At 47.1% G+C, this 25303-nt stretch overlaps 1 protein-coding gene and 1 pseudogene across 3 annotated transcripts in view; one reads left to right on the top strand and one right to left on the bottom strand.

The window, feature by feature from the left end:
- The window catches only part of Osbp2 (oxysterol binding protein 2), a 158873-nt gene that overhangs the window by 56842 nt on the left and 76728 nt on the right, over positions 1–25303 (top strand). Inside the window, exon 1 of one of the 3 annotated variants that reach the window (XM_021177842.2) lies at positions 3966–4011. The exons of the other annotated variants lie outside the window; for them this stretch is intronic. The gene's annotated coding sequence lies outside the window, so the exon portion shown is untranslated. Of the gene's footprint in view, positions 1–3965; positions 4012–25303 lie in introns of those variants that run through there. 3 annotated transcript variants of the gene reach the window in all.
- Positions 19782–19900, bottom strand: LOC115032702 (annotated as a pseudogene).

The following is a 25303-nucleotide window of genomic DNA, read 5'->3' as shown; positions in this document are numbered from 1 at the left end:
GAGAGAGAGAGAGAGAGAGAGAGAGAGAGAGAGAGAGAGAGAACAGATGCATATTTGGTAAAATGACCCCAATAAGTCTTTATAGGGCCAAGCATGGTAGTGCATGCCTATAATCCCAGCACTCATGAGGCTGAGGCAGGAGGATGGACAGCCAGGGCAAGCATGGACTACACAGTGAAATCTGTCTCAGAAAAACATTAAATTGCTTATGAACTCTGGGCTCACGTCCAGCTATCTCATGCCTAGGCGACTTCACTAGTAAATTCTATAAAACATTTGTAAAATAAACAATACTACGTACACACATTGTCTTCTAGAAAACATGGAGAGATTCCCAGGCCATTGTATAAAAACGGAGTTGCCTTGATACAAAACCAGACAAATGGTACAGGAGAGCTGCAGTTCAATGTTTGTTGTGAACATGGTTTTTAAAAATCTTCAAAATATTAGCAGTCAGAGTCCAGAAAAATATAAATAGGACAATTCACCATGGTCAAGACAGACTTGTGCCAGGAGTGCAACGTAATGTCAGCGTTTGAAGATGGGTCTAAGTGAGCACTGTGGTGACACAACCCTGTTAGCTCACTCATCAGGACTCAATGCCATGTCTGTTGAGAGCCCAGTAAACTAGGAATCACCTCCATTGCATTAAGGGCAACTTCCAAAAGCCCACCTCACACTGTGGATGCTGGGTGCTTCTTGGAGATGTGCAGAGAAAACTCAAAGCTGTCCACTCTTGCCCAGACTCTCACCTCTCACTGATGATCATAGCTAGCAAAGTAAGCAGGGAAGGGCGGGGAAGGGTGGCAAAGGCACCCGATCAGAATGGGAGAAATAGACTCTGTTTGCAAACTACACAATAGAGCTGTAGGAAAAAAATCCTTAACTGTCAGCAACGTGTCATCCTGTGTTATTTCCTTGCTTGTTTGATTTTTAGGTTGTCAAGTTGGTCATGGGGGCACACACCTATACCACACTTGGGGAAGTGGAGGCAGGAAGATAGAGAATTAGAGACCAGCTTGGGCTCCTTTATTGAGTTACAAACCAGCATGGGACCAAGAGCAAGCCCTAGTTTAACAAGCTTTTCCACGTAGGATGGCTCACATTGTCCCATTTTAGCAAATTGTATTTTTTGTGTGTTGTGTATGTAGAATTCAAACACTAGCTTTCACCAGACATGGTATTGAATTCTGTCAGGTTGACATGGCTGTGTCATTTTTGACATGTAGTGTTAGCACAGTGGTAACTTTCTATCAGCCTGCACTTAATCCTGTCCTGGGCAGTGTGATACCTGGTCTTCTTGGGGTCTCTGCCCTGATCCTCCTGGTCTGCAGGCAAACCACCTGGTGAGCAAATAAGACTATCCCTTAAATTAACACAAGGGGGCGCTAGAGGATGGTTCCTGCACTTGCCTTCTTTCTTTTTTTTTTTTTTTTTTTTTTTGGTTTTTCGAGACAGGGTTTCTCTGTGTAGCCCTGGCTGTCCTGGCACTCACTTTGTAGACCAGGNACTCACTTTGTAGACCAGGCTGGCCTCGAACTCAGAAATCCGCCTGCCTCTGCCTCCCGAGTGCTGGGATTAAAGGCGTGCGCCACCACGCCCGGCTCTTTGCCTTCTTTCTAAATGGATAGCAACATTGTTCAGTGCATTTGACTCATTTTTAGACTATCTTCAGAGGGGAGGGATGTCTGGGAAACTCTAAGACCCGAGCACAGGGCCAGCCACCTTCTTGTCTGGGGCTTTACTTCTAGGGGGCTAGTCAGGTTCTAGGGTTTTCTTTCTCCTGCCTTATACCCTGTTAGCATTCCTGTCACAGCTCTGAGGTCGCAGCCTATTCTGATGTCATAGTCTAGTGTCAGAATGTTCTCACCAGCCTAGACTCTGCCACTAGAGAGAGCAGGCAGGCAGCTGGGCAGTGCTGGGGCAGGGGTGGCTGGTGGCCCTGGGGGCCTACCCTAAGGAACATCTGCCAGCCTACCAGCCTATCACCCCAAGATGAACATCCTCTAAAAAGGTAAGGCTCGGAAAGCTTTCTTCCTGTCGGGGATGGTGCCAAGGTGGGGAGTGTGGGGTCAGCATGGCTTTGTAAACAGCACTCTTGGAACTTTCAGTCTGTGTCATAAGTGGCTAGCACACATGACACTTCTCCCCTTGTACATGAGGAATGGCTTTCTGAAATGTGGTGTCACCCTCCCGCCATTTATTTTCATTCCGATTTTATGTGTGTGGGTGTTTTGACACCCTGTCTGTGCACTGTGTGTATGCAGTGTCTTCAGAGGCCAGAAGAGGGCACCAGATCGCCTGGGAATGGAGTTATAGGTGGTTATAAGCCACCCTGTGGGTGCTGGAACTAGAACCTGGGGTCTTCTAGAAGAGCAGCCAGTGCTCTTAGCTGATAAACCAGATCTCCAGCCCCTTCAGTTTCTTTTGAGACAAGGACAGGCTGTGCAGCTCATGCTGGCCTGGGACTTACTGTGTGTAATAACCCAGGCTGGCTTCAGATTCGGAATCCTGTCTCAGCCTCCTGAGTGCTGGGAGTTGTGTGTGCCAAGAGGGGGACGGATCTGCAGCTGAGAACTGAAGGTTTCTGGGTTGTAATTAAATCAAGCACAGGACGGGCTGGGGACAGATATAATTCTGGAACACTCTTAGCAGAGAAGACCTTGAGCAGCGTCTCATAGGAAGTTGTCATTGACTTGAAAGCAACAGGTGTGAGGGGGCTGTAGAACCTTGGGGGTGGGATTGTAAAGCCTTTTCTTTAATTGTTGTGGAGAATTAAGACATAAACCGAGGAACCTATGTATACTCATCACACAGACACTACCTGTCCAGAAGTCACAGCCAGTCTTGTCTGGAAGCTTCCCCTGGTTCAGGCATACATCGGCCACTCCATCCCCGACCCCTGGGGATTGTACCTAGTGCCTATGCATACTAGGCAAGCCCCTCCCCCTTTACATTTTGAGACAAGGTTTTGCGATGTTGCCCAGGCTAGCTTTGAACTTCACCCCCAAAGTAGCCAGGATTGCAGGCCTATGGCACTAGGCCCAACTCATCCATGTAGCTTTAAAGGAGAAGGGTTTGGTTTTGTTCTTATCGAAACATGACACCCATATCTATAAAATCTACACTGGAAGGTGGTTTGCTTAAAGGAGCCAAGTTTTTTTTCCTGAGTCCCGCAGTGTGTAAGGGAGGTAGAAGTGGGGGTACAGAGAGCTGAGAAAAGACCCAGTGTTGGCTTCCAGCGGAGGAACTGGCTTCTGGGCAGGCCCGGGGAAGGTAAGAAATCTTGCTGGGAAGATTTCGGATCTTCTCAGAGAAGGGGACCCCAGGCACAGCCTCCTGAGGGCTTGAGAAGGGGGCCCCAGGCACAGTCTCCCGAGGGCTTGAGAAGGGGGCCCCAGGCACAGTCTCCCGAGGGCTTGAGAAGGGGGCCCCAGGCACAGTCTCCCGAGGGCTTGGCCTTGGTGGCTGGGGAGAACTTGGTGGTGCTGTGGCTGAGTGGAAGAGCTGCTGACCCAAAGCAGCACAGAAGGCCTGCCAATATGTAGGGAGGCAAATGGATTGCTTTAGGTACGACCCTCTGACCCACACAGGTAGCTGGGGCTTGCTGAGGGGCCCACATAAATCAGTGCTGCCTGAAAGAGGCTCAGGGCGACCAGAGCTCAGATAGATGCGATGCATGAAAGGTGGAGATGGTCTGTCCTCAGACTTGGCTTTTCCCAGTGTGGGTGGTAGGGAGCAGACATTCTGACCTGGGCTCGAATCTCAGGGCCTCAGTTGAGCCCAGCAGGATAGAAGCAGGCATTTTGGGAAGCAGAAGCCACTGCCTCAGGGAGACCTTCTCACCCTTACAGTGCCGTGAGCATCATTTTCCTGACGGGCCAGCTGCCTTGATTGCTAACAACTTCCTTGAAGCATAAAAGAACTCGGGCCTTTATGATTAACAAGTCAGACGGACCCGTGCATTGTTGTCATTAGCTACCAGACTGTCACACTTGGCCTTAGCCCGAGGTGAGTGACACTTGAGCTGCAGCCCTTCCCTGGTGCCTTGTGCATCCACTTTGTCTATCTGGGCTAGTGATACACTCCCAAAGGTCAGGGCTGCTATCTACACAGCACAAAGCCGGTGCAGAGCCTCATTGCCTGGTGGCATGAACAGGTGTGGTCTAACTAAAAAGTGTAAAATTTGGGACTTTACCCTTGAATTTCTACAAGACTTTAGACAAGGCCCTCAGCTCATTAAGCCTCCGTTGTCTTTCCCACCAGTGGGAAACCAAGGAAAAACATCTACATCTCAAGATGGCTTTGAGGGCAAATAGCAGCAAGAGGGACAATAAGACAGAAACACAAAACAACCAGGCAAGAGAGGGCCACAAGGGGCTGCTGGGAAACTCAGTCATTGCCCACACTGTCATGGGCTCCTCGGCTGACCATAGATTTGAATGAGATATATGTTGGTCCAATGCAGATGTGAGACAGATGATTGGAAATGGCTTCGGAGAGAGAGATGTCTGTACGTGTTTGTGTCCGTGTCCGTGTCCGTGTCCGTGTCCGTGTGTGTGTGTGTGTGTGTGTGTGTTTCTATACAGGGCCCGTTGGTGTTGGGAACTATATCCCAGGCAGTGTGCTTTAAAACCAGAGATGTTATGCAGAGTGTAGGGAGAGTGTCCCCGGAGGATTGTACGGACAGTGATTCTTAATTCCACTTCTATTGCTGGTCTCTCCCGGGTCCCTCTGTGTCTTTGCCCTCTGCAGACTGGCTTCTTTGTTCTGCTACAGCTTTGCTGTATGGGGTGGCCCGGCTGACCCTGGCTATATCCAGCTTCAGATTTATCCACAACAGGTGGCAAAACCTCTCCAAGCAGGTTGCCAGCTTTGATCTGAGGGTCACCTGAGTGTGTCATAAAGGACATAAGCCCTGCCCTATGTCCTAGGTCCCGCGGAACCTTCCTTGACCACCTCCAGCCTACCCAGTAGCTCTTCACTGCCACCCTCAGGGGCCAGAGCATAAGGCGGGCAGCTGCTTCTTGAGCCTGGAGATTGCAAGTGGCTCCTTTCCCAGCTCAGCCAGTCAGAGAATTGTGAGTTCAGATCCAGTTGTAGAAGACAAGCCTAGCGGGCAAATGGGTGCTGTAGCCATAGTGTGGAAAAGCATCCTGGGAAACCACTCCCAGGCTTGATGTGTGTGGCACAGTAGCTGCCCCATTGCACGCATGGCTTATTCAGACACATTGTCAGGGGCAGGGCCTAGAGCTTGGGCTGGATCACCTTAGTGGCTCGGCCTCCTCAGTCTGTCAACTTAGGCAGCATCCTTATCCTTTGGTATTTGGTGGTCTCAGGTGATGGATATTTTTCTAATTTCCTTCCTGTTGTGATGAAATACTCTGGAAGGGTTTATTTGGCCAGTATTTCCACATCACAGTCCATTAGTGAAAGAAGTCAGGGCAGAAACTCAAAGCAGAGGCCATGGAACAATGCTGCTTTCTGTTCATTTATAAGCAAGCTTTCTTATCTAGTCCAGGCCCATCTGCCTAGGGATGGTGCCACCCACAGTGGGCTGGGCCCTTCTCCATGAATTGAAAGTCAAGCCAGTCTCTTCCCACGGACATACCCAGAAGGCCCGTCTGATGTAGGCAGTCTGATTGAAGCTTCTTTTCGCGGATGGTGCTAGGCCATATCAAGTTGACATTTAAGGTTAGCCAGGACAAACATCTGCTCAAAAAATGGTTCTTCAAAAAAATAATAAACATCAGAACCAAGCATTTTCTTGTGTTTGGAATTAGCTTTAGAAATCAAGGCCAAGACTTAGGTAGCAAGTGGTGGGCTGGGTCATTTCGTGGTAAATGCAACCAACTGTGTCCCGTTCACCCATCGTCGTCTTAGTCTCTTCCTGTTGCAATGGAGTGTGGGAACTGATTTGCAAAGACTGAAAGTTTGCTCTGTTTCCTGTGTTGAAGGTTTTAGGGTCAAGATCAGCCACCTGCACCTGCTTAGGGCTTCTTGCTGGCCAGAACTTTCTTCAGAGTCCCAAGGTGACTCAAAGCAAGATAGATACCAGCTCTTCCTTCCCTTCTTCCTTCTCTCTCCTCTTCCTCCTCCTCTTTTGAATCACACAGAACCTTCGCTTTTGTTAATGAAAACTATGATTCACTGCAGTTATGATGATTAGCCTCCGGCATGCAATGCTTACCTAAAACTGCTGTTTTCGACTGACCTAAATCTCTATTGCACTAAAGGCCTATCTGTGAACATCCTGTACTCTGGTACACAGAGTAAATTAACTTCCTGTGGCAGCAAGCTAATGAGAACTGTGTCCACAGCTACAATCTATTCTAACTAGAGGTTAGGCTGCCTTAAGAACATTATTCTAAAAGGAATATTGAAGTAAATAGGTGTTGAGGAGAGAGATAACCTTGAAAGGTGTACTGGATTAGCACATGACTTGTTTGGCACAATACTGATTCCGGGACTGGGTTGTGTGATTGAATGGTGAGACCACACAGGCAGGCGTCTGTAAGCGTGAATTCATTCTGGACATTCAGGGAGACCTTCCTGATTAAAAGTAACAGTAGGAGAAAATGAGGCACTTCTGCCTTGGAATCGAATCTCGTCGGAACACCTCCAGCTAGCCAGACTGAGGTTCCCAGGGACTGGCCCCTTGTGGTGCTGAGCCGTGCATTCACTCCAGTAGAGTGAGCTGGAAGACCCATCCCCAGGTTTCCCGGCGAGCATGTGTTTCCTTTGTCTTCAATAAAACTCTTTGGAAAACTCTTTGCTGAGGTGTGACTGACTGGCAATGTGTGCTTATATTGAAAGGAGGCAGTGTAGTAAGTTTGGCCAACAGATATACCCTGAAAATAATCACCATGGTCCTTTGATAATGTTAACATTTCTCACTCTCCAAATCTCCTCTACCCTTTTAAATTCCTCCCAGGTTCTCCCATCTCCTCAGGTGATCACAAACCTTCTAGCACAATGGTTAGCTTGCACTTTCTAGAAATTATTCCATTTGATTTTGTCATTATATTTATTGTGTCATTGCACGCTTGGTGCACACATAAAAGTCAGAGGACAACTTGTGTGTTCTCTCCTCCTACTGTGTGGACCCTGGGGCTCACACTCCAGTCGTCAGGCTTGGCAGCAAGCGCCATACTCTCTGAGCTGTCTCTCCAGCCCTAGAACTTAATACAAACGGGAGCGCACAGCGTGCATCCTGTAACTGGCTCCTCCCACCCAGCATAGCCACTTTGAGATTTATTTTTGTCTTTATATCTCTAGCTTGCTGCTTCTATTGCTAAGCAGTGTGCCAAGTTAGCCATTGTTTGTTGATGGATGTTGAGTGGGTTTCAGTGTTTGCCCAGGACACAGAAGCTGATGTGAACACATGTGTTCAGTTCACTGTGTCGATTCATACTCTCTTCTTTGGGGTAATGTACCCAGGAGTCAGATGATTGCATCACAGAACAGATGCATGTTTCAGCCTTCTAAGAAATTACTGATCTGCCTCCCAGAGTGGCTGTAGATTTGAAGTATCTATTGGCAGTGCCTGAGACCTGGGGAGGAGTAGGGAGTCACCCATATCACAACTCCTCCAGGAAGTGTTGAATGCAGGCTTTCCCAAAGATCAAAATATGTATTTTGCAATGGTGTGTGTGTGTGTATGTATGTGTATGTGTGTACCACTTCCTATCCTGTTTAAGTTAGAACCACTCTTTTGTCCCTTGCTGCTGTATATTCCAGGCTAATTGACTCATAAGCTTCCTCAGATTCTTGTGTTTCTTGTGCCTTGCCATAGAAACACTGGAATTATAGATGTGTGCTGCTGCACCTGGCTTTTAGGTGGGTTCTGAGTATTCAGTCTCAGGTCCTCGAGCTTGCAAGAAATAGGAGTGGCCCCCATTACCTTGCAATCTCAGTGAGCCACCTCCCCAGTCCTCATTTTGAATGTTTTCCCAGGTGTTACAGTATCTTACAAATCCATCGAGTCAAGTCCGTTTAACCTCAAAGAGTGGGGACTGAGGACATTCATCCTTATGGATTCGTCTGTAGGATTCAGTAAAGGCAGGTCACTACAGACACAGGCCATTGCTTCTAATGGTCCCCTGGGCCATAAAATCTTAGTGGCAAGGAGCCTTAGTTCCACAACATGTTTGTCTTAAGGTTTCCATTGCTGTGAAGAGACACAATGACGGCAGCAACCCTTTTAAAGGAAAACATTTAATGAGGGTTGGCTTACACTTCAGAGGTTTAGTTCATTATCATCATGGTAGAAAACATGGCAGCGTGCAGGCAGAAGTGCTGGAGAAGGAGCGGAGTTCCACATTTTGATCCAAAGGTGGTTAAGAGGAGACTGTCTGCTGCACTGGGTGTAGCTTGAGCATAAGAGATCTCAAAGCCTTTCCCACCCCACACACAGTGACACACTCCAACAAAGTCACACCTACACCAACAAGGTCATACCTTGTAACAGTACCACCCACTATGGGCCAAGCATTCAAAGACATGTGTTGATGGGGGAGCCATTCCTATTCAAACCACCAATGTTCTTAGAAGCACTTTGGCTGGAAAGCACTGACTACCCACTTGAGCTTAGAAGGAAACTAAAACCAGGGACAAAGCCTGGTGCTGCTGCCGTCATTTCTGTGTCCTTTTCTTTGGGTTGATCACTGGCTTAGCCGCACACACAGGCAGTGATCACTCAAAGAAGCCCCATCCAAAAACAGTTGGTTCCCAACCTATCTGATCCCCCTTCTGCCATGAAGGTATGACTTTTATGATCTGACTCTGGCTCGTGCTTTATAATTATAATGCCCTGCTCTAGACTGCCCCTCCCCCAAAGGCATGTTGTCTTCAATCATTGTTTTAAATCCGGCAGTCATCTTGAGCCTGGGAACAGCAGAGCCTTACAGATGGATCACACCCTCCTAAAAATCACCCCAAAAGGATAACTTGGGAATTGGAATGTCCCTTCAACCAATAAGGACGTCTTTGAAACTCTTGTACTCCTGGAACTGAGATGATGCTTAGCCGGGCAGGACGCTGGCCAGGACTCATGTGAAGAGTTCCTGCTCCCAGCCCGATTCTTCATGCATTGGACCGAGAGATCATGTCTGCCCAGAAGACAGGCGCGTGGCCACTGGAGCCCTTCATCTGTGCTTCCCAGCATGGCCATGTTGACTTAGCTTCCTTTTCTCTGCTTTTGAGGCTCCTCTTTAGCTAGCATGTCGTGTCAGGACAGTAGTGGAGTCAAGCCTGCTGGGACTCCTGAGGCCAGGACCCTTGCCCTAGATTTTTGACTGCATTCAGAGAGCACATTTGGTCTAAGATGAATGGCTGGCATGCTGATGAGCCATTTGTTCCCAGATCTCACTGCTCACGTGAGAGTGTCTACATAAGAAGGCAATGTCTGAGCCAGCCAACGGGCCTCCACCTACAATTCTAACACCATCTGTGGCAGGAACATGTTCAGTGCCAGCCCGAGATATTTAGAAAGACCTGTCTCCAAAACACAAACCTAAAACCAGAAATCACATGATCATCTCAAGAGATCCAGGAAAGTCTAACACAGGTCCTGATAAAATCCTTAGAGAAACAAGGAATAGAAGGAACACGATTATGTCACATGTATAGCCAATGTCACTAGTGGAGAAAAATCAAGTGTTTTCCCTAAACTCAAGAATGGGAAAAGAGTGCACATTCAACGTTGAGAGCCAGTGTTTTGAGTCTTAGCTAGAGAGCAATAAGACAAGAGGAAGAAAACAGATGCAAATGAGAAAAGATGACCTAGTCCTGAGCTTAAAGACTCTCAAAAAATCCCACCAAGAATAGCTTTAGGCCTGATAAACACTTTCTGCAAAGCAGCCATATGCAAAAGCAATATACGAAACTCAGTAGCCTTTTTATATAACAAAAATGAATTTGCTGGCCTGGAGCAACGGCTCAGCAGTTAAGTGAAGTGGAAACTTAACGGTTCTTTGGAAAGTCGGTTGGATGGTGTTTGCCAGGGCAAACACGTGAAGGAATGTTTTGCTGAGACACAGGAGAGAGGATGGTGTTCTGCTAATGCAAGCATATGAAAAGACATGTAATGAAGGATACTTTGCTAACGACATACATGCATTGGTCCACCGTACACTGCATAGTTGAGCTGCGTTTGTTGGGACTTCATAGAGAGAAATGCACCAAAGACCTCCTGGTGGCGTGCTGAAGTTTCTACCACATCCACAAACTCAGGCTGATTGGATGCATGTGCTAAGGCAAGGCACATGGAGGACACATGATGTTTGGAGGGTATAAATAGGATCCTACTGAGCTTGGCTTGCTGGTATGTGCAACACTTGTGGGTCTCAAGTTGACACTGATCTTAGCTTTCCCGAGAGAGACACAACCCAGAGCTCCTCCTGGTGTTCCTGCTGACTCCAGCCGACTCCTGCTGACTCCAGCCGGGACTGAGGCCTGGCTGTCTCTGCTAGGTTGTGACACCACTGTTGCTTACCTGACTACCAAACTGGACTGCTGGTGTATCCGTGGGGTGTTACGAGTGGATCGAGCTGCCGCTGCTGACCTGTGAACTGAACTGCCAATTTCCAGACAATAGACAAGAGTTGCTCCAAAGAACCTTTCTAAACATGTCCACATCCCCTATATCCTTTCTTTTCTACTACCTCTGGTGGGTGGTGGGCTACAAGGGAGGTGAAAGTGTTTAGGAAGCATCACTAAAAATAGGATTTGAGCCCTCCCATCCCCAGGGGATAAAGCTCTTTCTTTCTCATGCTTCAGGTCTTTCCCAGAGAATCAACTCCTTTTCCCTCCCAGGGAACAAGTCCAGGCTCCCCAGATGGCCTCCATATTCCCGCTGTATTTCTCGGGGACTCTCAACTGCAATTTGAGAAGACTTCTACTCAAGTTTGTATACCCGAGAAAGACCAAGGGCCCCTTCTCAGAGGGGGACCCCCTCTATCCCCTGCCATGAACCCCCAATCAGCACCTACCCACACTCAGAGTCAGGAGGGTAAGAGCTTAGGGTCTGATGTGTGGGTGCTTTGATCTCTTACAGCTGGGTGCTGGCATACCTCCACCCTCACTCTCCACCCCCAGGGTCCCCATATGGCTCCTGTAGGCTTCTCCTTGTTCTCCCTTCAAGTTCTCAAGAAGAAAGCACAAAGCATCTGAACCTACCAGCATGGAGGCTGCTAAACAGCAACAAGGACCAGCAACAAGGTCTGCTAAACAGACCAGGACCAGAAAAGAACCCGCTAGAAAGACAAGTGAGCCAGCGCTCCTTCCAACAGGCTGCTGGTTCCCAAGGACACAAATCATGACACCCAGGAGAAATGTGAACTCCCTTGGAGGAGGACCCCGGGCTGGTTTTCCAGTGAGCCTTCAGAGAATCCAACCAAACTAGGATCATACACACACACACACATACACAGACATACACACACATACACACACACACACACAGACATACACACATACACAGACACACACACAGACACACATACATACACACACACACACACACAGACACACTCACACACATACACACACACAGACACACACACAGACACACACACACAGACACACACACACACACACAAATCCCCAGGGCCTGGCAGCCCCCAAACTCAGGCAGTTGATTTGTGTGAGGAAAAAGGGTTCTCTCTGAGAGCCCTTTTTTGAGATCTGTGCCCCCTCCCTGTAACCTAACCTTCTGTAGAGGCACACGGCTGCATCTGATGGAGATGGAGACACCTGATGGCCCCAGAGAAGGGAGGAGAGGGTCAGGACCATCTGAAGCCAAGCTTGGTGGGATCCCATGTTCCAGACCTGTGGTGATACACAAAAGACTGTGTCCTGTGCATCTCAAAAAAAAAAAAAAAGGTTTTGAAAAAATTACAGTTACAGTTAAGAGTGCTGGCGATTCTTCCATAGGACCCGGGTTCAATTCCCAGCACCCACATGGCAGTTTACAATTATCTGTAAATCAGTTTCAGATGCTCCAACACCTTTTCTGGCATCTGTGGGTACTGAATGCATGTGGTACACAGACATATATGAAGACAAGATGCACACATAAAAAAAAAACCATAACTTTTTTTAAAAGTGAATTTGCTGAGAAAGAATTGAAGGGAAAGATCCCATTCACAATGGCTTTTAAAAAAATACTGGTAATGAACTTAAACAAGGTGTGAGAGTTGGGGTGAAAACTTTAAAACATTGAAGAAATTAAAGAAGACACTAGAACATGGAAGACTATTCCGTGTCGATGAGTGGGCAGGATTAATGCTGCACAAATGGCTGTTTATCAAAGACAAGCTAGAGATTCAATTTAATTACCGAGCTGGGCGTGGTGGTTCACGCCTTTAATCCCAGCACTTGGGAGGTAGAGACAGGTGGATTGCTGAGTTCGAGGCCAGCCTGGTCTACAGAGTGAGTTCCAGGACAGCCAGGGCTACACAGAGAAACCCTGTCTTGAAAAACAACAACAACAAAAATCAATTTAATTACCATCAAAATTCCAATGACATTTTTCACAGAACTAGAAAAAAAAATCTTAAAATTCACAGAAAGATAAAAGACCCCAAACAGCCAAAGCTGCTACCATATACCTTGGCAGCTACCAGGATAGATCCTCCCATGTTCTTTAAATTTCAAAGCAAATTCTAAACAAAAAGAGCAGGGAGGTAGGTTCGGGGGGGAATCACAAAATCTGACCTCAAATTGTACCACAAAGCCACGGTAGCAGTGACCCCATGGTACTGGAATAAAAACAGACAAGCAGATCATTAGACGTGTGCAGAATCAGACACAAAGTCATAAAGCTGCAGCCCCAAATCACAAGCCTGTCGCTTCTGTCTCCGACCAGCAGAAAAGAGCGATGACACAGTGTTCTTCTCAAAGCAGTTTATTCAGGAACCTTTCAACATGCATGCAGGAATCTCTCTCTCGCCCCCAATCGCAATCCCTTATATAACCCCTCAACCACGCCCCATCAGCCCAGTCTGAGTAATCTCAGTGTATTGGCCTTCGTCAAATGGCCTGATCTTGCGTCATGGTGCGCCTGCGCAGCTCTCACGATGGACGTGGCTTATTTTCAGGTGTATGAGGAAGTCAGGTGCAAGTCATAAGACTTGGCTGCAGTCCCGGCCCCATCTTGGGACTACTGCCACACCCACTCCCCACACAAACCAAGCCAGATTTCTGTCTTTCACCCCGAACCTCCAAATGGAGCAAGTAGATAATGCCTAAAACTTTCAAACTGCTAGCAGAAAGCAGAGAATGCTTCCCAATGTAGATGTGGGCTAAGGGCTTCCTGAAAGGGAAGTCCCAGTCATTGACAGGACAGATTGCAGGGCCCCGAGAATCTCCTTCAAAGCAAAGGAAAGGCTCACAGGGATGAAGACACAGCCATAGCATAAGGTGGGGAACAGGGAACAGGGGCTAACATCTAAAAGGAGTGAAGAACTGAAAAAGTAAATGTCCAAAACAAATCACCCCATCACCGGGTGGAGTAGCGAGCTAGCCAGACCCGACGGGGGTGGGGGTGGGGTGGGGAGAATGGGAGCAGGAGGGCTCAGGGCCACACAAGGGTCACAGCCATCTACAGATGGAAGGAAAGGACCAACTCCACAAACTTATCTTCTGCTTCCCGCCTCCCCCCGCCGTGTCTGTGTGTGCACTCCCTCATAAAACAAAACACACCCCTTCACAAAAAAAATCATTAAAAAAAATTAAAAGCAGAAAGCATATGGCCAGTAAATTCTTGAAAAAGTAATCACCCTCAGGGAAATGCAAATTAAAACTGGTTTGAGATGATATCCTCCCAGGGGAGCACCTGTCCTCCCAGCGGGAGCACCTAACACCTGCCCTCCCAGAGGGAGCGCCTGTCCTCCCAGCGGGAACACCTGTCCTCCCAGGGGAGCACCTGTCCTCCCAGCGGGAACACCTGTCCTCCCAGCGGGAACACCTGTCCTCCCAGGGGAGCACCTGTCCTCCCAGCGGGAGCACCTAACACCTGTCCTCCCAGAGGGAGCGCCTGTCCTCCCAGCGGGAACACCTGTCCTCCCAGGGGAGCACCTGTCCTCCCAGCGGGAGCACCTAACACCTGCCCTCCCAGAGGGAGCGCCTGTCAACTGGGAAACAAATGACAGCTGATGCTGGTGAGGACCTGGGTAAAGAAGAAGCCAGCTGATGCAGCCACCACGGAGATCAGTGTACTGGTTCCTCAGGAAACTGCAGACAGAGCTACCCATGACCTGGCAGCTGCTCTACGCCCAGGGGTAAACCCAAAAGACCCAGAGCTCCTCCCACAGAGACACTTGCACAGCATGCTTCTTACTGCTCTATTCAAAACAATGAAAAACAGAACCAGATGGATGTCCATCAACTCACAAATGGGTAAAGAAGATGTGATACAGATACATAAGGGACTGTTATCCAGGTATGAAGAGGAACGGAATTATATCATTTGAAGGAAAATAAATGGATTGATCTGGAAATCGTATCATGCAAAGTAAGCTTGACTCAGAGTCTATATGTGGATCCAGATTTAAATATATGTATATGGCTAAATATAGCTCTACATGTACATCATGAACTCTGTGTGTGTGTGTGCACTGTGTGTGCATCATGGACACTGTGTGTGTGAACTTTTTATGTATCATGGACATTGTGTGCCTGTGTGAACTGTGTGTACATCATGGCTATTGTATGTATGTGTGTGTGAACTGCATGTGTATCATGGACATTGTGTGTGTGAACTGTGTGTGAGTTGAAGGACACTATTCCTTGGGAGAAGTGAACCAACATATACTCACTCCAGACAGGGAACCAACAGACCAAAGTATAAATACCACAGAAGTCTGTATTGGTAAACCAGTGAGTTTTATTGGGACATACAGGAACATGGGTGAGGGGTTACTTTCAGGAGCAGAAATAACTCAAAAACAGCTGCACTACCAAAGTCCATCCCAGCATGTGTGTTAGCACACAAAGCTGGAAACTTGGAGCGGACTGCACAGCCTGCAGGTAACTCAACAGGTTGGAGGGTTTCCTTACCATGTGGCTCAGCTGATTTAAGCCCCTTCCAGGCAGGTTGGCTGTAATCTCTTCCCGGAAGCTTGCTGGTTTGAGAATGACTCTCAGCAGGCCTTACTGCTTACATATGCTTGAGAACGAGGTTAGTGAATCTAGTTGGTTTCAGGAACTTCCTAAAGCCACTGAGTTGTCTACTTCCTGAGTTTAAGGAGGGCCTTTTTTTACACTTAGAACATCCTGTTGTTTCACCTCCCTGTAAACATCCTATCTTAAAATATCCTTTTATTTTACCTCTCCTTTTATGTTCTGTATTGTAACAAGCTTCCCTCAGAGACAGAAGATCTCTGTGAGGAAACCATTACACAACAGGGAACTGTTTTGAATGAGGTGACCATAAAAGAATAGGGGATACAAAGAAGGGTCATAAGGGAGGAAAAGCGGAGGAAAAGGACAAACAGTACACATTGACGTTAGCATATACATGTGAAATGTGATAGTCAAACCCATTACTTTTCTAATTTTAAAAATAAACTAAATCATAAAAAAAAAGAAAGAAAAAGAAATACAACCTGTGAAGGTTTGTTAGAAATAGAAAACCCACAGCACTTTTAAGTGTGAAATTTGCTTTTGCTCAGCATGGCACTCATTGACCCCAGAAGTGTCCTAGGCCAAGTGCCTATTGTGCAAACCAACCAGGCAGGCGTGGTCCAGAGCCCGGGTCTGAATTGCCGCTGAGTCGCTTGAAACCATGTTACCTGGAAGCTGCCCTCAGTGCATGCGTGTTTGTAGAATGAATTTCCTGACAAGCATCTGAACAAAGACGCTGTGCCTGAATCCACACAGCTCCACGGAAGTCACAGGTGTGTTACCATCACTGTGGAGGAGCTGGGGCTGGCGGTGCAAGTCAGCTACCTGGGGGCTGAGGCAGCAACGTGGCCAGTTCAAGGCCAGTCTGAGCACTGATTAAGACAGTAGGGGGGGGTGGGGGGAGTGCTTTCCTAGTGTGAGGTCTTAGGTTCAGTCCCCACAACTGAATATATAAAATATAAGATACTATAGGTTGAAATTTTTAGGCTTTTGTTCTTAGCACCAAATGGCATTTCTAAAGCCACATTAGGTATGTCTGGTAGTTCACTGCAAATATAATTTTTATTCTGTTGAAATTGTCTCTGAGGCTTACTGCCTCAGCCTGCTAAGCTAGGCCTAGTCCTGGAAGCTTCTAGCCTCCACACAATTTTATCTAGACCTACACTGTTTTCAGCCTCTGAGACTTACTGCTGAATAAACTCACCCTTTTCTAGTTCTTTCTGAGCGCTGGCTGGTTCAGTTTAGCTGTTCTGGCTCAGACCTCTCTAAGCTGACTGATTCAATCTGGCTTTTCCCTGTCAGCTTCTCCTGAATTGCTCTACTTGGCCTCAGACTTAAGCAATCTGTTCTAATTTTCTGGTTCCTTCTCATTCTCTGGCTTGTTCTGTCTTCACCTGTGTCTAACATGTTCTTTCTGCAATATGTCTCTGTAAAACTGTCACAGTAGAACTGCCTGCTCTCTCTCTGCACTGCACCTCAAGTAGCTTCCCTTTCCTCTCTCTTCTTGGAGAGTCGAGCATATCCTATTCTGTCATATCTTTCTCTGATTCATCGCTTTCTCTGCTACTCAATTAGACATCACTCAAACATGAGTGTTTCCTTCTACAAACTAACTTTGCCTCCATTGTTTGGGACTAAAGGTGTGTGCTAAGGGTGTGTGTATTTCAGCCAGAGGGACTAAAGGTGTGTACTAAGGACGTGTCTATATTACAGCCAGAGTAACTGCATTGCTGGATTAGAATCCTTCTACAGTCAACTTAGTGAAAAAGTGACATCCAAATCTCTTGGGAATGATGGAACCATCCAACAAATATGTTTTAATATATTTGGTATCTACAGCTGGTGTTTTAGCAGTTATGAGGCCTGACTTTGTGATGGGCAGGTATACCTGGTTTCCTAGCAGCTCTCTTCTATCTCTAACACTCTTGCCTCCACTGATCTCTGCATTAGTTCCTGCACTGGTACTCCACACTTTAATCACCAGTGTGGGGCGTTTTACTTTTTAACTTTTTATTGGTTCTTTGTGAGTTTCACATCATGACCCCCAACCCCACTCGTCCCTACCTCCCCTTGTACCTGCCCTCCGACCTATCCCACAGCAGAGGAAGCTGTAGTGTGTCACAGTGTGTCCCGCAATTTTGTCCACACTCCTTTGCTTGCAAATGTTCATTGCAATGAGTTGTTGGTCTGATTTGAGGCCTCTGGCTTCTGCTACACCATCAATACTGGATCCTCTCAGAGGCTCCTCTTGGGCATCCTGTTGTCACCCTGTGTCATGGAGATCCTGTAGCTTTGAACCTGTGGGAATGGCCCCTTCATGTGCTCCAGTAGTTCATAGGTGTTGAGATGAGCCAATTCAAAGCCCTGGATATCTGGGCCTCAGAGGCTTCTGAGCTGGTCAGTCTGACAGCTCTCCTGCCCTCTCCTGGCTGGCCCATCCAGTGCCACTATTAGCAAGGGGCAGAGTTAGCTCTCCTAATCTCACTCCCTTGTCTGATGACATCCGTGTCATGTCATCAGAGCCAGCTCTACTGTGCTGCACAGGCAAGGTGCAGGGCCCACTCTCCTTTGTGCTTCAGCAGGAGAGGGCCTGGGCCAGCTCTCCTGCTCTCATACTTTGGGGCTGGCTCACCTGCCACCCCACAATCAGGGCTAGCTCTACCATGCTGTTCAGGTGAGGTGCAGGGCCCACTCTCTCAAGTATTGCAGCTGGTAAGAAACATGGCCAGTTCTCCCACTCTCATGACCCTGGAGGCAAACCCTCCTGCTTGCCTTGATGGCAAGGGACAAGGAAGGGAAGGAGGCCATCTCTCCCTTGCCCACATCTCTCCCTACCACAGCAGACAAGTGGTAGGGCCAGCTCTCCTACTCTAATGACCTCAGGCCAGCATTCCTACCTGCCGTAGTCCTGCTCCAGTGGGGTTCTGGGCTATAGGACTGATGTGTGGAGCTGTCTGACCACACATCAGTCTTTCAAATAGATGGGCCTGAACAGCTTGTGTGCTATCTTTATTAAACAAGTTCCAGAACATTCAAGCATGACCAGTTTCAATTAGTTTCCCTTTAATCTTTTCCCAAGAATCATTAACATTTACTCTTGTTGGTTTCTTTCCCTCTTCCCTAATCCCATGTCATAATTTATTGACCTTTGCCCCATATCTAAGCATCAATTAACCTTTATTTCCTATCTAAGCATGAACGTTATATAGCAATCCAAGTGATTATATTTTTCCAGGCACATCCTACTCATACCATGCCCAGGCCAGCAGCAGACATGTGGTCACGGAAATGAAAGGTATCCAAGCTCTATGGTTAGTCTTTAACAGTATGATGTTTTTATATTTTTATAGCCAGTAGAGAGTGTGATATTCTGCATAGAATAATATTTTTCAGGTGTGGGTCTAACCTGTATGGACTATATACCACTATGTATCACTTTTATGACAACAGCAGTTGTGATCCTATTTATGCATTCTCAGAATGGTAATGATTAATTCTGTGATGGTTTGTCTATGCTTGGCCCAGGGAGTGGCACCATGAGGAGGTGTGGCTTATTGGAGTGGGCGTGGGCTTTATTACCCTCCTCCAGTCTTCTGCTAGCTGCCTTTGGATGAAGATGTAGAACTCTAAGCTCCTCCAGCCCCACATCTGCCTGGACGCTGCCATGCTCCAGCCTTGATGATACTGGACTGACCCCCTGAACCTGTAAGCCAGCCCCAATTAAATGCTGTCCTTATAAGACTTGCCTTGGTCATGGTGTCTGTTCACAGCAGTAAAACCCTAAGACAAATGCCTAACTATTAACTGTTGGAACCGAGTTCCATTTCTTCCTGGCAGTTTCTATATGTACTTCGCCTCCAAGGGGAATGGAAGATTTAGAAATCTGTGTTGGATTTTCTGGCACTGGAGGAAAGTCTGACCTTTTATGTCCTTTATTTCTTCCTTATATGTTCTATAAGCTCTTAATGTCAACTTTTAGAAACCATCTCTGAGTTCTTGGGATACAGTTATCTCTTTTTTAGAACAGTTAAATAAACAAGAATCATTAACCTTAGTGAGTTCTTCCTGCTTATTCAAAATGACTGCACAGGCAGCCAGGAGCAACTAGAGGATCCAGTTCTTGTGGTAGATTGCAAAGAGGCTTAATATCCTTGTATAAACTTTAGAAAAATTATCAAAGACTCGTCCATCCAAGAGGTGTTTGTTTCCAGTAAACTCTACCTCAATCACAACTGACAAAGCAAACCTAAGAATTACCACAAGAATAGAAGGGGCTTGAAGCTCATGCACTCCCTAGAATCAGCCCAGGGGTCTGCAGTAACCTCCACAGGTCGTCCTACTTTAGGTGAGTGGGAAAATCCAAAGGGGCCTTGTCATAGGGGGCTCCATTTGTAAAACACTCATCCCCAGCAGTGATTGGATGGCTTCTGCTACCTACCACTAATGTCTGCTCTACTGTGCTGCCCAGGTGAGGTGCAGGGTCTCTCTCAGGAGCACTGCAGCTGGCAAGGGACAGGGACAACTCTCCTGTTCTCACATCCCCAGGGCCAGCTCTCCTGTGATATCCAGGTGAGGGGTGGGGCCAGTTCTGTTCAATCCTCAGATACTAACTTGTCTCCAGGCAGCACACCAGACCAGGGACATTGGCCTGGCCTTTGGTGGTAACAGACCCCTCCTCCTTCAGGGCCAGGGACCCAGACAGATCTCTCCCCTCTGCCACCTACTGACGCATGCGGGACACAGCGGCCACACCTGCAATGCCTCTAGGGACAGGAGTGTGTGGCACATGGGAACGGCTGGTAGGATAACTCCTCTCACACTGTTCTTCAGTTTCCCACGAATTGGCATCTGCTCTTTCCCGTGCATCTAGAATCCACCCGTTTGACTGAGAGCAGAGCTCTGAGGTACTGTTTGGCTTTGCACTTTTACTGAGCATCAATACTCTGTCTAGAGTCCTGTGAGGTGGGCAGCCAGAATGTCACTCACCTCAGTGCTGTGTGTTCGTTCCCAGTCGGGAAAACTTGCTTTCCTGCTAAATATTATAGAGTTTCACAGATCTGAAGTCAGTCCATGTTTATATCATACAAGTAATAAAACACAATGACCAAGTCAGGCAGTGGTGGCACTCACCTTTAATCCCAGCACTTGGGATGCAGAGGCAGGTGGATTTCTGAGTTTGAGGCTAACCTGGTCTACAGAGTGAGTTCCAGGACATCCAGGGTTACACACACACACCCTGTCTTGAAAAAAAAACAAACAAACAATAAACTGAAAAACTCAAAATCAGCCACCAGCCAACAAAGCAAGCAACCAACTGACCAAACAAACAAAAACTCGTGACCAATAGCAAGTTGCAGAAGAGAAAGTTAATTTCGGTTTATGGTTCCAGAGCAAGGAGGCATGGCAGCAGATGACGGGAGTGGGAAGCTGTGATGTCCTCAACTGTAGGCATGATGCAGACAGCATATTGAAGGTGGGTAAGGCTATGACCTCTCAAAGCCCATTCCCAGTGATGGACTTCCTGAAGCAAGGCAGCACCTCCATCCCCAAACAGTACCACCAACTTCGGATCAAAAGTCCAAATACCTTAGTCTATGGGGGGGGACATTCTCATTCAAACCGCCTTACAACAGGCAAGCATCCACCACCTAGTTACATGCTAGGAATCAGTTAATGTATATAATCAATATTTACTGCACATCATTCTGTGCTAATATAATGAGGAGAGTTGAGAATCAGAGGAAAACAGATCCTATTGGCAGCTTCCATGGACCTCCCCCAAACAGTGAGGTGGTCCACAAGCCATGGGGAACCTCAAATCACACTACTGGTGCCTTGTGCTAATGAAGGTTGCACCAGGATTGGTACTTCAGCTACACCTGAAGTCAGAGAAGCAAGCCTGCTTGGAGGAAGTGGTATGTGATCCTACCCACCACTAAGAAGAGGTGGGTTAGGGCTGGTGTTGGAGAGGAGCCAGCATGGCCACCTGCAGAGTTAGAGACTAACCAGAAGGGGACAGCTTCAGTCTTGGCTTTGTTCAGAGCTAAGCAGGACAGTGGTGGCTGAGGGTCCTGATGATGGATGGCAGCATCAGTGGGTCATGTCACTGGAGAGGGAGTAGAACCAAGCTCTGTGTCTAGTTTGCTCCACATGGTTCTGTGGTATCAGAGCCCAAGTGAGTTCCCAAAGCTCTTAGCCGTGTCACTCTGTTGCCGTGTGAACCCTCCTCATGCTCACCGGCTCAGTTCCTTTATTTGGAGAACTGGATTGTTGCAAAGATGTGTCAGGTGTCAGCAGCACCATGCCTGGCCTACAGTGTCCATAACAACTACAGCGACGATGTCTTTGGTGGGAAGTTTAGTTGCCAGCGAAGCATCCTTCATGCTGTTCAGGAAAGGGCTGGTAGGGAGTGGTGGCATCACTTTACATTTTTTTATTTTGAGGGGGAGAGAGCTCTGTGGTTCAATTCCCAGCACCTGGATGGTAGCTCACTACCATCTACAACTGTCCTCGGGGGTCCAATACCCTATTCTAGCCTCTGCAGGCACTGCGTTCACATGGTACACGAGTTCACGTGAAGCACAGGGGGGCAAATCACCATGCACATAAAAGAAAAGGAAAAATGTTATTGTTTATGTAGAATAGGTTGGGCTCAGACTCCTGAACGTGAGCTATTTCCCCTGCTTCAACCTCCCTGAGAAACTGCCACCACACTGAATGAACCTGGTGCCTGCCTCCTATCTACTGTTTCCGCAGAACCATGTTATCCCTTGGCATTGCTGCTGAATTGTTGGATGCAAGTCTCCCTTTCTTCCCATGGAAGCTTAGCTCCAAGAGAACCGTTCTGCAAATACATCCCAACCACTAGGGGGCGCTGGTGGCAAGTGGATGGCATAACTCTCCTTTCACTGGGGCAAACCAGCCAAGGCCTTTTGTGTACTTTAGTCTGATGATTTTGCTGTGGCTCAGACTTGCAGAGCGGTGGCAATTATATGGGAAATCAGATTATCACAGCAGCTCCGGCGTGATGAGTCTCGAGAGTCAGCAACTGTGTTAATTAATAAGTTGTGTTGGCTTCAGAGCTTCGCCAAGGGGAGATCATTTATTTTTTTAATAGCTTTGGAACTAATCTACATGAGTCATGACAAATGGGCAAAAAAATTGCTGGGCATTAGTCCATATGCAGCATGCCCCAACTAGCATGTTGGCCAAGTGTCTGTGGAAGGATGAGTGGGGACTGTTTGCTTCCAGTGCTGAGCGGTGAGAGCTGCTGACCTTGGCATCCTCTTGGGGATAACTGCCGAACTCAAGAAGCAAAGGGAGATCCCAGAGGGATCACTGGGTCGTCTTAGAAATGGACCCATTGCAGAGAGAGGCTTTGGGAAAATCTACACCCTGACAGGAGAAAGAGAGCCATTCAAGTAGGGCCACACCTGTGTGTATTCAGAATCAGGAACCTGTGGGTGGTCCAGGCAGCCTCCTCCTGCTCACCAGATAGGCACCTTTTCCACCTGTTTCAGGTGCCAGTTGCTAATACAAGTGAGTATCAGCCCCGCCCATTCAGTCCAGAAAGAAAAGACAGCTTGCAGAGCTCATGGGAACCAAAGACCCAAAGAGCCCTGGACAAGCCCAGTACAGCTGGGCAGATCAGCATCAAGCAAGCATTTGCCAATCCTGCTGACTCCGCCATAAGGCCCCAGGGAGGGAGGTGGCTAAGCTGAAAGGGACTTGGGTATAGTCTTCACAGATGTCAGAGCCAGTGGCTTACATTCTGTCCTGAGAGCCTTGGGCAGAATGGATGCTTTCTGCAAAATAGCTGCACAGTCTTGGCTTCTATACCAGAACGAACAGTCCTCATATAGATAGCGGCTCTGTTTTGTGCTGTGCTGTTGAGGATGGGGGAGATGAATCCCACTGGAAACCTGTGCTGTGTGTGCCACTTGGTTGTGCACCGATGTCCAGTAAGTATATGAGGAAAGCAAGGGACTCTGTGTCCATGCAACAAACTGATGGGCTTCAGAAAATGACAGGTGGCCATTGACAATTGGACATTCATACCTACGACCATAGGGGGTAGAATGCACAAATGCTTACTCTTGTGTCTTCTCGAATTTCATCATTGACAGGAATGTCCAGGTGCACAAGAGGCTTTGGCCAGGCAGCCTTACACAATATATGATATTACTGCGACCTTCATTTGAGAGCCAGAGAAGAGCTAGGAGAAGTTTGACAGGTTGGAGCTATAGTGTGTTGTACAAAGATTTGAACGTTGGTCAATTCATGTGAACATTCTTCAAGGTGGTTTTGAGGGAAACAGGCAAAAAGACAAAGCCAGTAGCTTCACACTGGTCTCAAGAATTCCAGCAGACTTTACTGTGGGATTAAATTTGAAATATGTGTATCTATGTTATAGTATGTATGCATACGTGTATATATGTGCCTGCATGTGCATGTGTGTGCACATGTGCATGCATCCCCTGGTACTAGAATTTTAAACGATTGAGAGTCATCATATAGGTTCTGGAAGAACAGCCAGTGCTCTTAACCACTGAGCCATCTCTCCAGCCCTTGATAAGCTTGTCAGATGCTGTACTGCCTGGGGAAGGACCTGAACTTGTAGCCTAGCTGTCAAAGCTGCCTGCAGACCACTCAGATGTCCATACACAAGTCTGCATTCATGCTTTGTGTTGAGTCCTCTCTGGGGATTCATTAGCCATTGCTTTTAGGCATGACATTTCCAACCGACTTGCCCCAGTGCAGAGTCCCACAAATAGAGACTTGTTGAATGGAATGTGAAATGCTCTCCAGCCAATTACCGTTGGCTGGCAATGTGTTTTATGAAGCTGCAAGTTGATTGGTGGCTATGTGGTTTTCGGTTTGTCTTCTTGTGTGCTGGGTAGAAGTTAACAGTCTGAGGACAGAAGCCTGGATGACTTCTGCACCAGAACTCCGAAGGCTGGGTAGAATGTGTGTGAAGTTCACACTGACGAGGCCACGGTGCAAGCCTACTTTGCCCTTTGTGTCACTGTGTTTTATGGCTTATCCAGGCACCTAGCTTCTAACAGACAGAGCCAGTAGGCTATAAATCAGATTTGCCTGATTCCATGTTCTCTGCTCTGTCCTGGTCACTATTGTGACCTGAAAACCAAAGGCTGGAAGGACTCACAGCCACCCTCAGGTGATAGAAACTCTTGGCCACGCAGCCACATAGAGCAGCAGTTCCCAGCCTGTGCATCATAGCCACTTTGGCAAACGTATATCTATATACTGATAACTACAAGATACAGTCAATGCTGTGATGTAAAAAATTTACATCACAATTCATAACAGTAGCAAAATTACAGTTATGGAGTAGCAATGAAAATAAATTTATAGTGAGGGTTCACCATAAAATGAGAGAGCTAACTGTATTAAAAGGTCACAGCATTAGGAAGGTTGAGAACCACTGCTCTAGAGGAATATATTCAACCTTAAAAAGGGAGGAAATTCCATTTGGTGTAGATTTCCTTCTGTCTAATATTTAAAATTATTAATCAAGCATTTTAAACTATTTCATTTTTCCCTCCTATTTTTTACTTTTTAATTAATTTATTTATTTTTAAAGATTTATTTTATTATTTTTTTTCTTAAGATTTATTTATTTTATGTGAGTACACTGTAGCTGTCTTCAGACACACCAGAAGAGGGCATCGGATCCCATTACAGATGGTTGTGAGCCACCATGTGGTTGCTAGGAATTGAACTCAGGGCCTCTGGAAGAGCAGTCGGTGCTCTTAACCACTAAGCCATCTTTCCAGCCCTTTCTCTATTTTTTTAAATATTATTTTTGACTAAGATTACAATATGAATCCTTGATACATTTTAGTGTACCTTAATTATTATTTTCTCTTTCAATTTAAGGCTGCCTCAGCAGGTCCAGTTCCCTGTGTCCTCCTATTGTGACAAGGGTGAATCCCACAAAGCCCAGGTGGCTGTTCCTGTTTAATTTAGGTTTGTTTTGAGTGGTGTTGGGGCTGGGACTAAGGACCATGGAAGCTCTCTATCACTGGGCTATATCCTAGTCCATACTGAGTGCCGTATAAACTCAATACTTACTTACTTATATTTAACTGTATTTGAAACAGTTTAGGTTATCTTTAGCTTTTTCTACATTGCTGTGCTGTTATCTGAGATCATT

This window comes from Mus caroli, chromosome 11 (genome assembly GCF_900094665.2).
Source record: "Mus caroli chromosome 11, CAROLI_EIJ_v1.1, whole genome shotgun sequence".
NCBI lineage: Eukaryota > Metazoa > Chordata > Mammalia > Rodentia > Muridae > Mus > Mus caroli.
This window is presented reverse-complemented; position numbering and strand designations above follow the sequence as displayed.